Here is a 19,562-nt window from a genome sequence, read left to right on the forward strand (position 1 = left end):
GAATGATCTTGGTGTTCCCTTTCTGTCTAAGAGAGCTGGGGAAGAAAAAAACATTTCTCTTTCCCAGCTCTCTTAGCCCCCCATTGCCCTGCTCAAAGCCTCAGAACTTCAAGATGAAAGAATGAGATAGGAAAAGGGGTGAAACCAGAAACAAGGGTGCTCCAATAATTGGACCTGCCCCCATTTTCCACACCCAACTCAGGTAAAAGAGGCTTTGCAAGTTCTGCACCATGTGCCTGCTCCAACTCTCAAGGGCCTGTGGAAGGTTTTGAGCCCCTGCAGGAACAGAAGTTCTTATGTTGGGCATCAACTGATTAGGTAGATTTCATAAATTTCACTGAATATTCTTAGTAGGAAGGGACCCACAAGGATCACTGAGTCCAACTCCTGAATGAATGCTCCATAGAGAGATGACAGTGGTTACAGCACCGCAGCTGTAAGAACCATCTGAAGCAGACAAGGAAAATAGACTAAATTTCTCACAGGGTATAGAGTGGTTGGAAGGGGAAGTTCTGCAAAGTTGTAAACTCTGGAAAAAAAGTGAAAGACAAAAGCGAAAACAAACCTCAAAAATCTTTCCTTTGAGCTGGAGTTGAACCAGCGACCTAAGGATTAATTTTCAGAGACAGCCTACAGTCCTCCACTCTATCAGCTGAGCTATCAAAGGAAGGTAAAGGAGTGCCAAGAATGAGTCAAGACTGATCAACAATAGCCTTAGGCTCTAATGGGCCTCCATATGTATTGCTTTTCACAACAGCAAAACAGTATCCAAAAAAAGGCACAAAGCTAACTCTCCTGTGAAATTGGATTTTGGTTACAAAACTGCCAGTTTTCTTTGCCAAATAGTTCACAGCTCTTGTAAGACTGTTGGTGGTGGTAGCGTTAAGGTTGGACTTCTTCTCATGACCCATATGAAATCTGTCTACGGCTTGACAAAGAAATTTGCCCACTCTTTGGTGACCTTGCCACATTTCCTAAGTTGAACTAGGAACAGAGGGAGACCTCCCCCACACAATTCTCCACAACAGTTCTCCAGCCAAATCCAATAACAAAACAGCAAACAAAACAGTTAACACCTCCCTGGCAGCTTCCATAGTGTATTAATGTAGAGGAACAGAAGAGAAGGACAGAAAGGAATAAGCACTGTGGTTTCAATTCAAATCTCTCCAACTCCCTCAGTGCAAGTAAGACCCCTTGAGCACAGATGAGGTTGCAATGTCTGGCATTACAACCAGTGGCCTCCCCAGCCCCTGGGCCTGGAAGGCAGAACCCTTTGTGAATCATCTGAGCACTGCAGCTCACAGCTGTGGCAATTGAAAGCAAACTACACTCTTTTTGAATTATAGTGATTCACCAGCATTTGTCTGTCTGAGCAGCAGGGTGGGGCACAAAGCTGTGAGCAGACACCCTGTTTGCCGAAACCACGCCATCCTACTTGTGATGGGAGTGTGTGCAGCAGTGTTACCTCAGTGCCCTACAGCATATCCATCCTTAACCATGCTTACCTCCACCTCCTCGTTGTGACTCAACCCCAAACATGGGGCTGTTGCAGAAAGCATGTAGCCAGCAGGTTGGGGGAAGTGATTATTCCAACATATTCAGTGCTTATGAGCTTGAATTGAGAATGCTGTGGCCCACCTTGGCTCCTTGGTACAAGGCAGGCATGGACATCATGGAGTGAGTCCAGTGGAGGGGCACCAAGATGGTGAGGGAGTTGGAGCACAGAGTGGAGGAGGGAAGGCAGAGAGGGCTGGGCTTTTCAGCCTGAGGAAGAGATGGATGAAGGGGGATCATCCTGCAGTCTGCAGCTCCCAAATGGGAGCGTATGGGGAAGGCAGGGCCAGGCTCTGCTCAGCACAGTGAAAGGTGACAGGCGCAAGCTACCACCAGAGAAATCTTGTTGAAATATAAGGGGAGAAAAATACCACAAAAGTAAAAATTTTCACCATTGTAAAGTTTGTCTGGAGGGTGGAATTTCCAAGCTTGACTGACACAGACCTGATTAATGTGACCTAACTTTAAAGTCTACCCTGTCTGGAGAGAGGTTGTACAGGTTGTACCAGCTGCTCTTCAGAGGTCTTTAGCAAACGAACACAACAGTGACCTCCATGTCAGGAGGGTGACTCCACAGAGCAGATGGACTCACAGCAAAACTATCACCACATACATCTCTGTTTGGAAAATACAGCTCTTTGTCTTAACAGCCAACCTCACACACACATTTTATTTATTTTCATACTAACAGACATCTTAATGCTCCTCCACTGCTAAACCAGCACATATCTCAGAACAAACTCAGTAAGATGTCTCACTGGTTTTGTTCATGGGAATATAGGAAGGTCAGGAAATATTTGGCTTATCTACAAGGTACTGTTGCAGTTTCTCAGAGGTCTAATCCTGGGACCTGTGGTGCATCATGACAGTCACTTACCCACCAGCAGCACATCAGCTGATGCTGTAAAGAAAAGCATATGGTGGAGAGCAAGAACTGCTGTATGCCTGAAGGGGCAATATCTGCACTCTCTGGGGTCAAATGGCCTAGGTGGAAAGAGGACCCATATGCAATAATGTGGGGTTAATCTTGTACTGGAGAAAGAATGGCACAGCAGATAACAAGGACCCAAGCTCCTAAATCAGAGCAGATAGCATAGCCCCAGGCATCTAATCTTTTCCAGTTTGCAACCCCCACAGCATTTTCAAGGGGCACTTCAGGCTCCTTTCAAGCCAATTTAAGCCCATTGTCATGAGTCTGCCTTATCTGAGTTAGCTTGCACAGACCCCTTAAAAATAATTCACTACTTCTCACCCACACATTCAAGGACCCCAAAACTGAAAATTAATGCTCTACCCAGTTTAAGTCTTTGGCACTGTCATCTAATCCATAGGTAACAAATACAGACTTCAGGGCTAGTATTGCCATCTCTTTGCTGTCAGAAGTTGTTACTGGTGAAGATAACCCTAAACAATTTGTACTCTCCTGTAAGAAATCAGTAGTGGTTAAAGTCAAGATGAAAATTCAAATGGATCAGATAAAAAGTGGATGCTGTTACTATCTATGCATGAACAATTGGGATGCAGAAACCACAGTGTTGCCTTGACAATAAAAAGCATTGGAGATCTCTTTTTGTGCAACTTGCTAGCAGTGATATATGGGTGATTTGTGAAAGATATTCTTCTAAACTACAAATGTACCCTCCAGGGCAGCTTTTCAAAGTAGATATTCCTAGGAAAAATTAATTATTATTTTCTTGATTTTTTTTTTTTAACTTGGTAAGCTTTGAATGCTTAACAGAATTAAAATTTGGCATGGAGTTCATGAAAGATCTCTGATTATTTCGGTTCTTTTAACTGATTAAATGAAGATACCAAGCTTTGAGAGCAATGTGACTGGAGCCCTGAGCTATATAAAGGGAACAGCTCACCTGTTTCATGTGGTGTAGAATAAGATGAAAGGAAAGGATGTAGCTTGAAAGCCGGATGGAGAGCAGCCAGAGGTAACGCTACTAATAGCTGGACTGTATAATTACTCTTGGTAATGCTATGTGTTTTGTTAAGTGCAGATTAGCATATGATGCTCTCCAGTGTTTTGTATACTTACAGGCTGACTTTCTAAGGTGGCCTTAAATGGTTTAAAGGTTTTTGGGTTTGGTTTTCCTTGTTGTTTTGTTGGGGGTTTTTTCCCCCCAGTGAAAAGCTTTTAAAAATCTGGTCAATTCTGAGGGACTTGCAGGAATTGTTTTCTTTTGAGGTGGAAATCCACACATGCTCTGAATATGAGCGTTAGGCTGGACTCATAATAAATTTGTGAAATCTCCGTGTTCACTTTATTTCTGTCTGGTGTGTGTTACACGCCACTGGTTGACTGCTGTGGGTTCTGCACCACCAGCTGGCGATGATTTCAGGGTATCTCAATTTGGCAGCTTTGTTCGATACTCCTGCAAGAGAGGAGGAGGTTTTCCTAAAGACTACTACTCACAGCAACTTGAATTTAGAGTCTGAAGCATCAGGGAAACCATCATCTCCCTCTGGTCTACCTGTTAAAATTCAAGATAGAAATCTTTTCTGGCCAGGAACTATCTTTGTACTTAAAGGCCGAATAGCAGCTGGCACAACAGACCCCCAGCCCTGTCTGATGCCCCCAGGCTTTGTTGTGATGTAAATAATATGTAGGACTCCTTGGGCCAGCTTCAGAGACAACTCTAATAACGTCAGTGTGAATGAATGCCAAGGGGCAGGAAGGTGGGAATGAAGAAAGAAAAGAATTGGGAGAGTACATGAAGGTTTCATATAGAGGAAGTTCGATTGCATCGCTGGAGCGTGGGCTGCATTTCAGGATACACAGAGTTTATAGGACATTGCTTACAGCTACCAGGTTTTTTTGTGCTCAGAGAATCCATTTACTACTTCTGATGCTGCTCTATTATCAGTAAGAGACATCCAGAGGGAAGTATCCTTTGGGTATGCAACATCTGAGCTGTGTATGCTGAATTTTGCTACATAACAACCTTATAGGTCTGGGGTAGTTTTAATAAAAAGAAAATATTATCTTTACAGGCAAACTGTTTTAATTCCATTTTCTTCCTATGTACGGCCAGTTCCATAAGCAATTAAAGTGCAAAAATTGAAGTCCCAGGGCAGTGCCCAGATATCAGATCCAGATGGCACAACCCAGTAGGGATCATACGAGTGCCTGAGAGCTCACCCCATCAGTAGGCATGGAAAGAAGTACCCTCCATGTAGTTGTCAAACTATTCTTGAACACTTTAAATGTTCAGCCGTGTTAAATCAAGTTACAAAATGCAGTGCGCAGCATTCCTGTCCTCTCTCCCACACGGGGTTCCAAGTCTTGCCCTTCTCCTGGTGAAAGACAAGACTAATAATGTGTGAGCTTTTCTTTGATGATGATCAGCCCGGAAAGTTTTGATATTTGGGTGGCAATTAACCACAGCTGGGACATGACATTACACAGATACAATGTACTAGCTCCTAGCTGCTGCAAAGTGTAAGCCATTGGAGAGCCTACATAGGTTAACGTAGCTTCCATCCAACCACTACCACGGTGCACTGTTTGTTTGTTTGTTTAGGTTTTTCCCTCCGTGTGTCCTTATTGCTTTACAATAGCTGTTGTAAAGTCTGTGGCCTCACTGGAGGCTTCAGGGGCAGCAAAACCCTGTATCACTTGAGGGAGGGCAGTAGGGCAGAGTACAAAAGTGGCACTATTTGGGACACGGGAGAGCCCACCACCTCCTATGACTGCTTCCCTTCAGGTGGCAGTGCTTCCACCCAGCCACCTCCCTTCCCCTGCTCACCAGGCCTCTCAAAGTATAAAAGCCCTAATGAAAATGAAACATGCGTGTCATATATAAGGAGGAAAGGCCCAACTGCTGGCAAAAAAAATAGTGTGAAATTACAGTATCAGTGTGAAAGGGAGAGATACGAGCCCTCATTCCCCAGGAGAGAATTTGAAAGTGCATAATTTTCTCCATTCACAAGTGGCATTTAAGGGGCAGCTTTTGGAAGCTAAGAGGAAAACCCAGAAGAAAAAGAGCACTTACAAGTGGAATGACTATTTCTGCCCTAAATATTTGGGACCCTTTTTTAAACCATACACTTGGTTTAGCATAGGGAGATGTGCATGCACAACCCTGATGAACTGGTGTGGTACCTGATATGTTTTTCTACCCACAGCTAATGCTTTATCTAGTCTTTCTGAAGACTCAACATCAAATAATTTAGGGGTAAAAAAAAAAAAAAAAAAAAAGACTAGGATATAACTCTTTGGCTGGTTTTTCTCTTCATGGAAGAATTTAGCAGGATAAAGAGAAGACTTGCTTGTGTCAGGTCTGGCTGTGGTAGGGGATATTTGTCTCTCACACTCACGAGAATATAATTTATTTTTAAAGAGCACTTTAATATTGCATAACAATATTACCACACATCTTGCTTAAGCAAAGAATTTTTCCAATCTATATTCAGTGCCAGAAAGAGTGACTATAAAATGAGTTACTGTACCTTAAATTTCTGACTTGGCTATAGTGACAGGAAGTTAATTAGACAAACTCTGACCATGTCTTCTTGATCCAAATCCGCATTACTTGGACATATAAGAATTACCAGCTGCGTGAGAGCTCATGTTTCTGGAGGGACTTGGACTTAAAGGATGAAATAACAGGTAAAGGAGTGGAGAATGACAGCCACTGTGGGGCCCAAACCAGTGAAGCAGCAGCATTTAAGCTCTTTTCCAGCTAGACTTTAACACCTCACAGTGCAGCCAGAATATGTTAGACGCATGTCTGAGGCATGAATGCTGGCTCAGACCATGTGTAAAACTAAGCTCTAAACACAGTTTGACTTTTCCAGGTTATTCTTAATTTCAGAGAACAGCGAATTGAAGCCAACTGCACACACCGATCCTGATGGAGCAGACCATACATTACACAGCCCATGAGGTTACTGACCTTCTTGACTCTGGCAAACTGCTGGGCCCTAATAGACCTGGACCTACCAGGATTCAGCAGGCCAGACAACAGCAGTATCAAACCTGGGCTTCACCTCAGCCATCAGAAGCAAAACCTTTAGGCAGGCATATGTGTTTTCTGATGCCTCTTTTGTAAACATCAGAGTTCCTGGGAAACTATTTCTGAGAACAAGTGTCATCTTATTAAAAAAAAAAATCTGTTCTGTTCCCACTTCCTTATCAGGAGCTGGGCTCCAAATATGCCCAGATATTATATGGTCCTCTTTCCTGGTATTCCCACCTTTACATAGTCAGAGCCAAACATTTCAGATATCACTGAGTATCGAACAAGGAGTAGGGCAGCGTTAATATCAAATTTAGTTTCAGGTCAAAACATCCTTTCTGAAAGGGATGAGCAAACTTCAGAAGGTAAGAACAAACACCCAAAATAACGGCTACATCCCTACAAGCTGCATAATCCTTTCCTTTTCTTAGGTTAATCTTGGATACAGCACTCAGAAAGGAGCTGGGCCAAGGGATCTTATTGCTACTACTTTGTGTGTGTTACTTGTATTGCTACAGGACTCTGGGACTCCAAATGAGGATTAGGGTCCTATTGAACTAGGCACTATAAAAACAAACACCACACAGACAGTTCCTTGCACCTGAGAGCTAATCTTTGGCCGTTTCTCTGCAGCATCTGGGGATAGAGTAGGGCATAAGGAAGTGTATTAGGGTATACTGCATGGACTGCAAGTAATCTTATTTCTGTAACCCTTCTCCTTTCTTACCCTACTGCCTCTCTTCTGTTTGTTAACCTATCTTACCATCCCAGTTTAAATTTAATTTGTGAGCTTCTTGGGCAAAACTCTTTGTGTCTTTTCATTTCCTTTTCCATGATTTTGAGCCACAAAAAATAAGACAAATTATTGAAGACATGAAAGAAAACTTTCTTCCCTCCCTAATAAAATTAATGGACATGATCTATTTAAATGTGCATCTCTGAAGTGTTATGATTTTGTACCTCTACAGAGCCTAATGTAAGCCTGTGGACCAATGAGCAAGGCAACCAGTATGGCAATACAAACAAAGAAGTCTGGTCTACATGTATATACACAACAAGTACTTCTCCAGATGATATGCAGACAAAGGAGATATATCTGCAAAATAATGCCTACTGGTTAAATACAAAAAAAGCTGCTGGTATATGGCATTTTGATTGATAAATTGGATTTGCAGGACCCCATAAAGATAAAGCAATGGGACAGAGTCAAGGGAATACAATCTCAGCCTCTCCAGGACCTGGAACGAAATACAGACATTCTCCCTTCTCTACAGTCATTCCTCCCAGGCCAGCCTCATGCCTGCAGCATCCTCTTCCCCTGCGTACAGCCACAGCAGCTTCAGTTGTACCAAGGGACTATTTCTTGGGAAAGGAAGGTGCTGGTGCATAGGCAGTTTCTAACTTTTCCTCGGGAAGAGAGACTGCCTGGACAGAGGAGGCTGTAAGGCAAGAGTTACAGCAGTACAGTAGGTCCAACAGCTCTGCCACCATCCATCTATCCAGCACCTTAGATAACTTATTCGTGCCCTAGAAGAAGAAAAGAAAGAGGCATTGTTTAAAATTTGTTTAAAAGGCTGTGCTGAAGAACTGCAAACAATACGGTGTGTTTGTGTGTGTTCGTTTACACGGACAGAGTAAGGAGGAGGGTACAGACAGTGTAATGGTGCAATTCACTCCTGCTTCCCCTCCAGGCCAAGCGTATCCACCTGACTGCCATCTCTACATACAGCAACTCTCCCTGCTGGCTTGCAAACCTCAAATTTACTCTGCCCAAGCCGGCAGAGTGTGTGATAGAGTCTCCAAAGAGACAAAGGCTTCCCTCAGATTTCACTCTGCTTCTTCTCGCAAGCAAGCAGCAGAGAAAGGCGGGGTTCGGAGCTTTTGGAGGTGTATCTGCCAGCAGGCCAACACGTGCAGACCTTGTGAGCACGGCCTGCCCCTGCCCGAGCCCCGCACGCTGGCAGAGCAGGGGGTCAGGGGAGCCCCTTCACGGTTCCACAGTCAAGGCTGTGAGCTATTTGGATTAGATGAGGAATTTCAAGTGGAAGCCATCTGAATGTGTGTGTGCGCCCGTGCGAAGCCGAACTATGTTTAAAGAAAACAAATGGCTTCTTACAGTACCTCTGCAAGGTCCTGTTCTAAAAGGGGGCTTAAGTAACTCTCGTTTTTCCTGCCACTGCAAACTTAAATGGGATCATGTGGGGCGGGGGTGGGGGTGGGTCCTGAAAGCAGAGAATCAGGAAAAACCCATGACAGCAACAGTATGAATAAATTGGCAAGATACGCTGTAAATAGCTCTGATGCTGAACAAAAATAAAACAAAAAAATTCATATTGCAGCCATTTTAAGACTTCTGCTTCCTTCTTCACCCCTGCCAGTAAGCAGGCTTCTTCAACATGTGACAAGAAGAATTCAGAGGGATGCTTGCCAAGTGTTTTCTGACCCAAATCCTAGAGGTATCCTCCATCTGCAGCAACAGACAGCTTGCTGTGGTCTGTCATTACCTTCTGTTTGGTTTTCAACACCAGCTACCCTAGTTAATGAAAGAAGATGCAACCATTGAAGACAACGAACAGACAAACTTTAGTAGCATTTCTGGGAAGCTTAGAGGAAGATTTCTCTAATCTTGAATAGGCCAGAATGCCGGACAGTAATGACTGAGGCATCCATATGTAAGTGCATTGCTAATAGCAAACTCAGATATTAGGAAAACAGGCTACATAAAGCCAGCTGAAGAGGATTTAAGGACAAGAAATGAAAGGCAGAGCTAACCATTCAATTTCTGTCACAACATCACACCTACCCAACTCGGCCTCTATCTGCAGGCAATAAATGTCATACCTTGAAAGAGCCAGGCTGTCAGAAATATTTTTTTCCTGCAGGACTGATAGCCAGCTACACATCCATAAAGTTCTTCTATGTAAATGTTTGCATGTGGCCCTTCACATCTAAGGTTTGTAGCAATGCATGGTATTTAGCAAAATGCCATTCCCCTAAAGGGCAGCATATTTTTATTCTTATAATTTTGCATGGAAATTAAAACGAACATATCTTAACATGGGAAAAGAAAACACTTTTTCCCCCAGCTAGGTACTGCTGCTTCACTGTGCTGCTGCTGGTGGTCTGATATTTTTCTCTGCATATTCAGAAACAATTCAAATGTAACAAACGCCCATTTACCTACCACATAAACACGAGGTACTTAAAATGCTTGTCTTTGATAAGCCATTCTCCCCTTTGAGGATCCATTAGGCCCAACATGAATGAAGCCTAAAAAGCTACTTAAAGCTTTTGGAGAATTCTCTGGATTTCCAGCTTCACATTTCAGTTACTGCAATGTTTGCATTAAGATGCTTGTCTGAGTTCTGCCCTGCAGGATTCAGAAAAAGAAAAATGTTCCTTTTGTACTGAACACAACCGGTAGGTATTCAGCTTTTTTGTGTGTATTATGACAGTACCATCTGGCATTCATCTGCCGGGTACCTCAGGAGAATGTCCCCTTCCTACTTGCCTGTATGATGCTGGCCAAAATGACAGAGTACACCAAAGGTTAACTTCCTGTAATGTGGTCTCTTGGCTTATCTTGAGTAAGACAGTAGTTCCTTTATATTCTTAACTTTGCATTTCACATGTTCTCTGCCTGCCTGGAAAACAGGGTCATAAGAGATTCTTATGGGTCAGACACCTCCTAATGCGAAGCCAGGGGTAATCCTAACAAACTTAGTAACAACAGTCTATAAGGCCAGTTGGCACTGCACATGCAGAAGGAAATGTGAAATTGAAATGGAAATTTGCCCAGTTAGGTTTGCTCTGTTCCACTGAAAAGCTTTGTACAGTGGAAGCATAAACAAACGACTGCTCTTAGAAGTCATGGTTCACCTGCTGACTCAAACACTCATGTCTGTCAACCAGCATGAGAGAGGCCAAGGGGACTATGTGTTTGGGTTTCTCTTTTAGTCTCAGCCTAATTTATCTTGTCAGTTCCAAGATCTTCATTCCTTTCTTGAAAGGACTATAAAGGAGGTTTGGCTTAGCTGTGCCCTCCAATTATTTGATTATTTTTAAGCAAACAAACAAGAACTTATGATGGACCAGTTCAGATTGCCTAGTTCAGCTCCTGAGTAATTCTTAAAGCTATTTTCATCCTAGCCCCTTCCTCAAACGGCAGTTCCTTCACCCCTTTGAGGATATATACTTTAATACTCCCAACCTGCTTCTTGCAAACAGCCTTTTCAAGAGAAACAAGCCAGTCTTGAGCAATTAAGACCTATAGATCTCCCTTCACTTCCTTCAAAGCCATTGTGGAGGTGCAGCTGAAACCCATTAAATTCAATTGAGCCCAAATGGCCCATAAGTCATATGGAAACTTCCTCTGGGCCTTTAACAAAGAGCCTTGCTTTAAATTCCAAATTACAAACAAATTCAGTGTGTTCAGCTTTCACATAAAACATAAAAATTAAAGAAAACATACAAAAGAAAAGTTGCATCAAATCACAGGGAGCATTATAAGAAGGCACAAGCAGCTACTCTCGTTCTGAAGTTACATCCTTCAGTTAGAAATATCATACTAATTCATGGCAATATTTTCTTTAGTCTGGACTGGGAGCATGCTTTATTCAGTGTGTGACAAAGTAAAACTGGTGGAATTCATGACCCTATTCTCTCCTCTGACTTTTCCTAACAATGGCTAAAAATAATATATATTCACATATATACACATAACATGATGTGTATATATGTATAATTATATTTTATCACATATAGCTGCCAGACTAATCTCAGGTTCCTCTATAATAAGTAGATAATAAACATTTATAGACTATATATACTCAACATTAAGTATTGCTTTATTGTGGATCAGGTTTTTTATCAAGTTGACAAATTTATTAATGTGGCTTTATATTAGCACTCTCAATCTAAGATTAGGGATCAATATATGTGCTCCAGGATCATAAGTCAGCTAAACACTGAAAAGATAGAGGCAGATACTGAACTTGAAAATCATACAACAAAATTGTTCCATAATACATCTTTATTCAGACCCCCCCAATGGGACTGGCATCCTGTAAAAGCCTTAAAAGAGCCTCTACTTGAGGGTTAATTTCACCCTAAGGGCTCTGAGAATAACTGGAGACCCAGATCTTTATGACTTTGTATCAATTAATGTTTTTTACATTCCTTTTAACAAGAACTTGATGAAAAATATCCTGCTCTACCTATTCTATTTGGCACCCAAGTTACAAGTCATTAGAAGTATCTGAATCAGTTTCAAAAGTGCTGTGGAGTGGTATTTTCTGAAGGTAATGGGTCTGAGAATGCAGAGCGCACATGTTCCCGAGGCACATGAAATTGAAACGAAAAGCAGCAGTGGCTTTTGCTTTCACGGCTAATCAGGACAGCGCCAAGCACTGCTCCAAAATGTAAGGGCTTGGCGGTCGATTCCCGTACAGATCCAATGCCTTTGCCATGATGGGGCAGCACCTCCCATAGAGGGGGCTCGGAGGGAGCAGGGCACCACTATCTGATGATGGACTCTGCACCACCGTGGTAGGTGAGCCAGGGTGCTGTGGTACCAGCTCACAGTGACTGACACATGGACTTTGCCTCCTCCCCATATCCCTGCGGCAAATCCAATCAGCCGGCTTTGTACAGACCCACTGGCAAGGGCAGTTAAGATTATGACAATTAAACAGTCAGCTCTGTTTCTCCCATCCCTCCTCCTCCTCTCCCTCCCCTAGCCCCTTCTCCCAACCTCCTCGTGCCTGTGACAGCCCAGCACCACTTCAACTCTCTGAACTCAGCAAAAGCAAACACTTCAACGCAGCCTCATGCAACAAGCAAGAAGGATGACAGTGCAAGGAAGGTAGGACTGCAGCCAGGAGTAGAGAAAGGAGAAGCAGGACTGAATTGTGGCAACAGGGAGCAATCTGCTTCATGGACCCACATCTGAAAGGCATCAAGTTTGTTAAATTAGTAAGAGAATAGGATAGCTGAAATGTGTTAGCCTGCATCTAAGAAAAAAAAAATAGAAAATAGGTCAGCATAGTATATTTTTATATACATAATGCACTATGTATAGTGCACTATGTATAGTGCATTATATATATTTTATATATGTAGCAGCTTGACTCTCACCCCACTCCTTTCTCAACATTTCCAGAAATTCATTGGTATTTAAATCTCACTCCTGACACACTGATAACAGAAACTACAGAACTTCTAAGACAGATACTGAGGTCTGGGAATATTAAACAGACAACCCATTTCACAACAATTAATTAAGTAACACTTATTGGAAAAGTTTTAGGGGTGGCAGAGAGTGGGAAGGAGAGGAACAGCTGAAAACCTAGAAAGGAAAAACGATGCTGAAAAGCTATACCTGTTTGGAAGAAGTATGTTGTCTGGTTTGTTTTTTCAATTGTCCTGAACTGCAAATTCCACAGGAACACTATAAATCTGAAGAATTGTGGGCAGGACATGTTGAATTTTGAGTAAGAGGGAGAAGGAGAAGAGATTCGTTCACTCTCTGCTGATTCCCCACTGCTAAGCAATGGCAAATTAGGACTGCCTGAGAAATCAAGTGTGCTGAAATCTCTTCTGGTGGATAAAAGTTATCTCAGGACAAATTCATCCCCATAGCTATAATGTGGTTACCCTAAGCTTCACAACCCTGAAAATGGCAAGAATTAAGGTAATAATAAGATCCCCCAAAACCAGAAGCCAGTATTCTAGCCATGTGGAAGGAAATAATCCAGTATAATTCAACTGATGTTTAAGGGAAAAGACAGGAAATCTCAGGGTGGGTCTGCACCATTAAACACAGAAACAACACCAAATGCAGAGATGCCTGTAGAGCCAATGCGTCCCCATCTCAAGCCCAGCTCTGACCCAATTTGTCTTGGGCCGACCCAAATACCAAAAAACCCTAGCACCTGTCAGTCACTGCCAGGATACTTTTGTTTACAAGCTAATTCATGAGTGCTTTTCAAAACACTATTTTTTTTTTTTTTTTCTGAGCAAAACCAATGACTTTTAATTTGAAAGGGGATTTAAAATGGTTGTGATTCACGGGGATTTATGGATGTTTCCCAGGGAGTTTCAAAAGCCTGGACTTTCTTCCCACAACTCCCAGGAAACGCAGTTAAGTCTCCCATAGGTCGTTAGTTCAGCGTGTTTGGACTGGCAGTGCGGGACAATCACATGGCAGCCTCCATCTCAAGGAAAAATCACCTGGCAGCCTCCATCCCAACACCTGTGTGGGGCAGAACCCTTACAGATGCTATCCAAGGCTGTGCCCAAAACTATTCCGCAGCATGGCTGGGACCAGCATTAACTTGGACAACAGTTACGTGTCATTTCCATTTCTGCATGTTGCTAATTTATAGAGAAACAGGATAGGACTGGAGGCCAACAGAACAAACTGGGGAAGGGCAGAGGGGATGCTCACTTAGGGAAATGAACATTAGGAAATTTCTTAAGCCAAAAGCACGTTGAGGATATCATTATTTTTAACCTAAGAACTATTTTGCATTAATCCTGATTTAGCCACTGAGATTTTCAGCTCCAATTGGTTATAGTAAGTAATGCACCAGAGAGCCCTGGGTGAGGCTTTCTCACCCACCTGCCTCACACAGGACTCACTTCCAAGAGCCCTTTAAATGTCAGTCCTTGAGCGATGGGTTTCATACACCAGAGCCAGTTGCCTTGCACAATTTGAAGGGAGACCTTCCGTGTTTTGCTTTCCAGCTTTTCTATTCACCCTGAATTGCCTTCAGTGATAAAGCTAAAAAACCCCACCCTTGCTTGTTAGCCTGACAATATTTAATTCTGACAGCACATTCAGTATGCTTCATGAAATATGCAACCCTGTGACTAATGAGGTATTTGCACGTAAGGACAGTAAATTGCAGGGCAATAAAAGTAAAGGAAAACCATGAACTGATCAGCCAGCTGTTAAAATGATGCAAACTGTGCCTTATTAAATGTGTTGTGCTATATCCAGATGCTAACTAGAACTCAGCCCTGGCTCCCTCAGTAAAGCTTTGCCTTAAAAAGCTATAGGTCTCCCTTTCTGTTATCACACATTAGCTTTCTGCTTTTCAAATACTGATGGAAGTTCACCTCTCTGCTGTCTCCCTCCGTTCCACTCATCACGTAAAGGGAGCACTATTTTGATTTTATGCATGAGATTGAGTCTGCTCCAGTGTTAAGCATCCTATCAGCATATGACCACCTAGCAAAGCTGACATTTTTGCCATGATTATCCACGAAAAGTGTTTCCTACCTCTGATTTACAAGAGCCCTATTCATGAGAAATGATTAATAGCTCACTAGTGCTGCCAAAAAGCACATAAATCTAGACATCCTCTATGCTCCTGACATGCCACTCATCTTGTAGATATGTTCAGATCTCTCTCTTCCTCTCTCCCGCTTATCTATGTCTGATCCCCAATGGGCACACGCTCATGCTGATTAGGCAATACAGTTGCTGACTGGGACAATTTTAGGCTTATATTACTGATGGCACCCAATTAGAGGCTGCAGAAAGTAGTGTCCTTCCTGGCTTGTACTAGACAAGCATGATTAAGTGTTAAATGCCTTCTAAATTAACAGGCAGTATCACCCATGTGTCTGTTACAACTTATCAGGGTAAGAAACCAGCTCCATTGCCAAGTTTTCTCTGTTAGCAGTTAAGTCTCCCAGGCTGTAGAGTAATAGAGCCGAGAAGAGGGCAAGCTGCACACAAGCATACACCTGACTCAGCTGATGCTTAACTTATTCAACAAGGTTTCACACCCTTGGCATTAAACACGCCTGTAAGTGCCCCACTCAGATGTGATAGATTTAAACAAGCACTGTCTGAACCAGGGCCCATGGTATCATTCTCCATCCCCTCACCACCCCCCCACAGCCCCCCTCCCCAGCCTAATAATAGCTATTTCACAGTTCTTGAGCATCCTTGTTCTGAAGATCCTAGAGTGTTCTGCAATTACTAAAAAACAGATCATACCACGCCTACCCATTTTATTTCATCATTTCAATGGGGCTGCTAGCACAGCAATACACACACACACGAAAAGTAGTTTATTGTGCCCAGTGTGTGAAGAGACTATTCAAGGCTGCAGTGCTTTCCCTACATGTATCCTCTATGACACAAGCCTTTAATTGTTCAATCATGTTCTACTTTACAAATAATACAGGGTACAACATGCCTTTTCCTCACTGACTTTGGCGCAGACAGGTTACAGCTTGCCACTGGGTATTATTTCCGTATTCACAATGTTCACCGTCATTGCAATCCAGTGCAATCCAGTGCAATTTAATTTAAGATATTAGCATCACACCTCAGAATCATGCACAGCTCCCACTGACATCTCTGGAAAACCCAGCTATTTTCCCAGCTGTAATACTACTACTACTACTACTACTACTACTAATAATAATAATAATAATATCAAGAAAATAATTATAAAAGAGCACTTTTTTCTAGGTGTGCTTTAATAAGATTATTGGCACCCATGTTCTGCTGAGTTTTTTCCTTCTTAACTTCCTCATGAGTAATTACTGGTCCAAGCTTACAAGCCGGTGCCATCTTTTGAGTGCACCCACCCTGAATTTTGCTGGATCACACATTTTCAGCAGATCTTGTTTGCAGTCATTGGGCTTCAGTACTGCACAAACTACTTCTCACGTTTTCTCTGGAAAGAATTGCAGCAATGCAAAGGGAAGTCTTGTCTAGTTAGGGAGTCTTTGCAAGTGTAAAGGCTGCTCCATTCTCCATATACCTGATCTACAAGCTATCTGGTCCTTTTCCTAAGTAACAAATGCACTTTCATCAAAGCTTCTCAACTGCTTCTTTCAAGAGCGAAGAGAGGCCTCTGTAATTTTCGTTCCTGTGCCAAGGATAATGAAGTTATTCTTGTTGCTTCTCTGGCCATTGCATCTCAAACCTTTCAGAAGCAGGATATTTTGTCACTCAAAATGGTTTGCCACGACCTGGTGTCAGACCTGTATCATGCCAGGCTCTTTGTGCAGCTCTAGCAGTGGGCTACATCCCTGAGAAGGAAGTAGCTGATGACATGAACAGGTGTTCATTGCAGCTGTATTTGTGCAATGCTGTTTGCAAAGTATATAACCACACAAAGTAAACAAAAACCAAACAACAACAGCCATTTTTGTTGCTCAGCATGCCCAAGCCTCCCTGGCCAGTGAGACATAAGAGCCAAAGGGCCTTGACTCCTCCCCCTTTGCTCCTAAGCCATGCTCACAGCTTCTTACCTGACATTTCTTCTGCTGCATTTGGAGCAGGTCTCTCAGACTGAGTAGCTGAATTCAGCTCAGCTTTTGCTGTGCTTGATTATTGCCTTCCTACAAGCAGCTAAAAACATGTTTAAATATTCCTATCATTTAGCCCGAAGGAAAACTGTTTAGCACATTTAACATCGTTACCCAGAACCCAGACTTTCTGTAGATGTAAGAATCATCTGATGGCAGCAACCAACACTTTCCTGTATAAAAAATAATCTTCTAAAAGAACAGCTACATGCAAAGTAAATAGAGAATGCTTCTATACAACAACATGACTTGCTGCCCCAAGTGCAAAAGGAGATGTTTAAAACAGTCAGTTACAAATAGTGAAGGGCATTTTTCACTCTCATTTCTGTAATGTGTGCAAAGCAGAGCAGTAAGGACAAGGTGTTACTGTTATCATCTTCCAAATGGCACAATCAAGGCAAATGGAAACTGTGATAAAACCCCACCTACTGGGTATATATCCACCTCTCAGCTTTCCAGATAGCACAAAACCTTTGTTCTTTACAACTGTGCTCAAGAACTTAGAATTGAATAGAACATACACAAACAGACTCACCTCAAAAGCTTTCCATGGGTTTTTTTTACCTGTCCAAATCTTTCCTTGGCCATTTCACTGGGAGAACAACACACCAGCTTCTCTAAGGTAACGCCCCTTGGTAATGCACGTAGGAAAGTGGGTTTGGGGTTTGCTGCACTATCTAATTAGAGATCTCCTGACAGCTCATCTTCACTAAGTTTCATAATTATGTGAGTGAGCGTCAGCGATCCTCACTCAGCAGTTCCATGGGAGCTTTCTCAGTAGACACCGTTTATCCTATTTCTTTTACTGTCATTCTTATTTCACCATTTGCAGTACTCAGAATAGGTTTCAGATACCCTTTTTCCACAAAAGATGTTGCTTGTTCCTTGGAGACTCATACTGAAAGCAGAGCAGAGAGGAATAAATGACATTTGGGGTATTTCATTACAGCCGTAACCTCAAAGGGAGGAGGAAAAAAAGAGAGAAGTTTAAAATAACTTTTGTTCCTCTCGTTCACAAAAACATACTGAAAAATTACATATTTGTATTCTGGCAGTAGACAACATATTTACAAGAGCTCTTCTGCCTGTCTCCTTTTGTACAATAAAATGCTCCTACTCAGGGTTCAGGCTATTTCAAGGATTGTTCAATGCAGACTTATTCTGTGGCTAACAAATGCATGATTTAACCAAGGAATGCCCAGGAGTAAGTGTAGGAATCAACACTCAGCTTGACCTTATCCTCCTTTGGCAGGTGCTGTACTTTCACAGACACAAATACAGCTAGAACAACTCTCAGGGAAAGATAAGAAAAAAAAAAAAAAAAAGAAGGAAATCATTTTCATGGGTCATTTACCCTAACTTTTCAAACCCATTTCCTACTTATGAAAATAAGTATAACACAGCATTTAAATTCAAATTCGTGACTTAAAGAACCATGATACACTGAAGTTTCTTATGGCACTGTGCATGTTCTGGATGCTGTTTTGGTCATCCTTAAATCAAAAGAACACTCTGTCTAGCTGAAGTTCATTATGCCATTTTGTGAGTAAAGAAATGAATGGATATCAGTACCCAGTAAGACTTGAAATGTAGGAAGCAACTTTCTCTACCACTGCTCATTTTTCAAAAGCATGTGTTTAAACTTCAAACACTTAAAGGGAGCAGTGACTACTCTCTTCTGCTTGGCATAGTGAAATGATACCAAATAAATTGTGACATGTTTGGGGAGAATTTTATCACTAAATATTATGCACACACAGTCTTGATCCTTACACAGTTTGATGAAAAAAAGCTCAAACGAGTAACATAAAAGTTGTTTTTTTTTCCCTAAGCTAAGAGAGTCTTGCATGACCTGAGATCTATTTTCTTTGCTTAAATAAAGAAACTGAAAATCCAAATCTTGATCTTTGAATAAATTAATGCTAATTAAGTAAGGAAAGCAAAAGTTGGGTGGTTCTAGCACTAGCAGAATCAAAGCATGTCCCATTATTTAGCTAATACAAGCAATTTTGTTAAACAAACTATACTTTTGTTCTGTAAATATTGGAAGTTAGGCTTTGGACAGATGTTCCCTGCTGTATACAGACATGCTTGGGGAAGGTTAGAGCCCCAGCTGTTGATCATCACTTCTTTGCAGAGGTTACTGCCCCCTCACATTTGTTGGCAGAACTTGCTTACAGAAACACTCCTGCAGCCACTCGAAGTTAAAGTGAGTGGCACTACTATTTAGACAGTTTAAGCTAACTAGCATGGTGCTGAAAGAGTTCGTGCCTGTCTGTACCTTTAAACTTCCAGTGTTCACAAGACTGCAAGTTCTCACAACTTCTTGTCAGGGCAGAAGCTTTTCTCACCTTTTTGTGTAGCACCAGAGATCAGATCCCCAATGCCATGCTTGTACATTTGACCTTAAGTGCTTCCTAATTAAACACTGACAATCGTGTTAAATGTGCTAGCCAGCTACAGTTCTGTTTCTCCTCTATCCTTCTGATTTGATTAGCTTTCAAATAACTTTTCCAAGTCTGTGCTCTTCGAAACAACAATCAAAATCCGTGTTATTTCACTGTCCAAGGGCATCAGGAGACCTATTTGACACATGAGGATACACCATCTCAGGATACACAAAATGCAGCTCTGATGAAGTGATATTGGAAGGCAGCAGGCTATGGGCAGAATACAGTATGTTAGACCTGCTATGATGCTCTAGAC

At 42.1% G+C, this 19,562-nt stretch overlaps 1 non-coding gene across 1 annotated transcript; it reads right to left on the reverse strand.

Moving 5' to 3' along the window:
• Positions 1 to 577: 577 nt before the first annotated feature.
• Positions 578 to 667, reverse strand: TRNAY-GUA. Its single transcript is given in 2 exon segments — positions 578 to 613; positions 631 to 667. It is a non-coding gene; the product is annotated as a tRNA-Tyr (tRNA).
• Between the last annotated feature and the right edge of the window lie 18,895 nt (positions 668 to 19,562).

Source organism: Corvus hawaiiensis, chromosome 1 (genome assembly GCF_020740725.1).
Source record: "Corvus hawaiiensis isolate bCorHaw1 chromosome 1, bCorHaw1.pri.cur, whole genome shotgun sequence".
Lineage (NCBI taxonomy): Eukaryota > Metazoa > Chordata > Aves > Passeriformes > Corvidae > Corvus > Corvus hawaiiensis.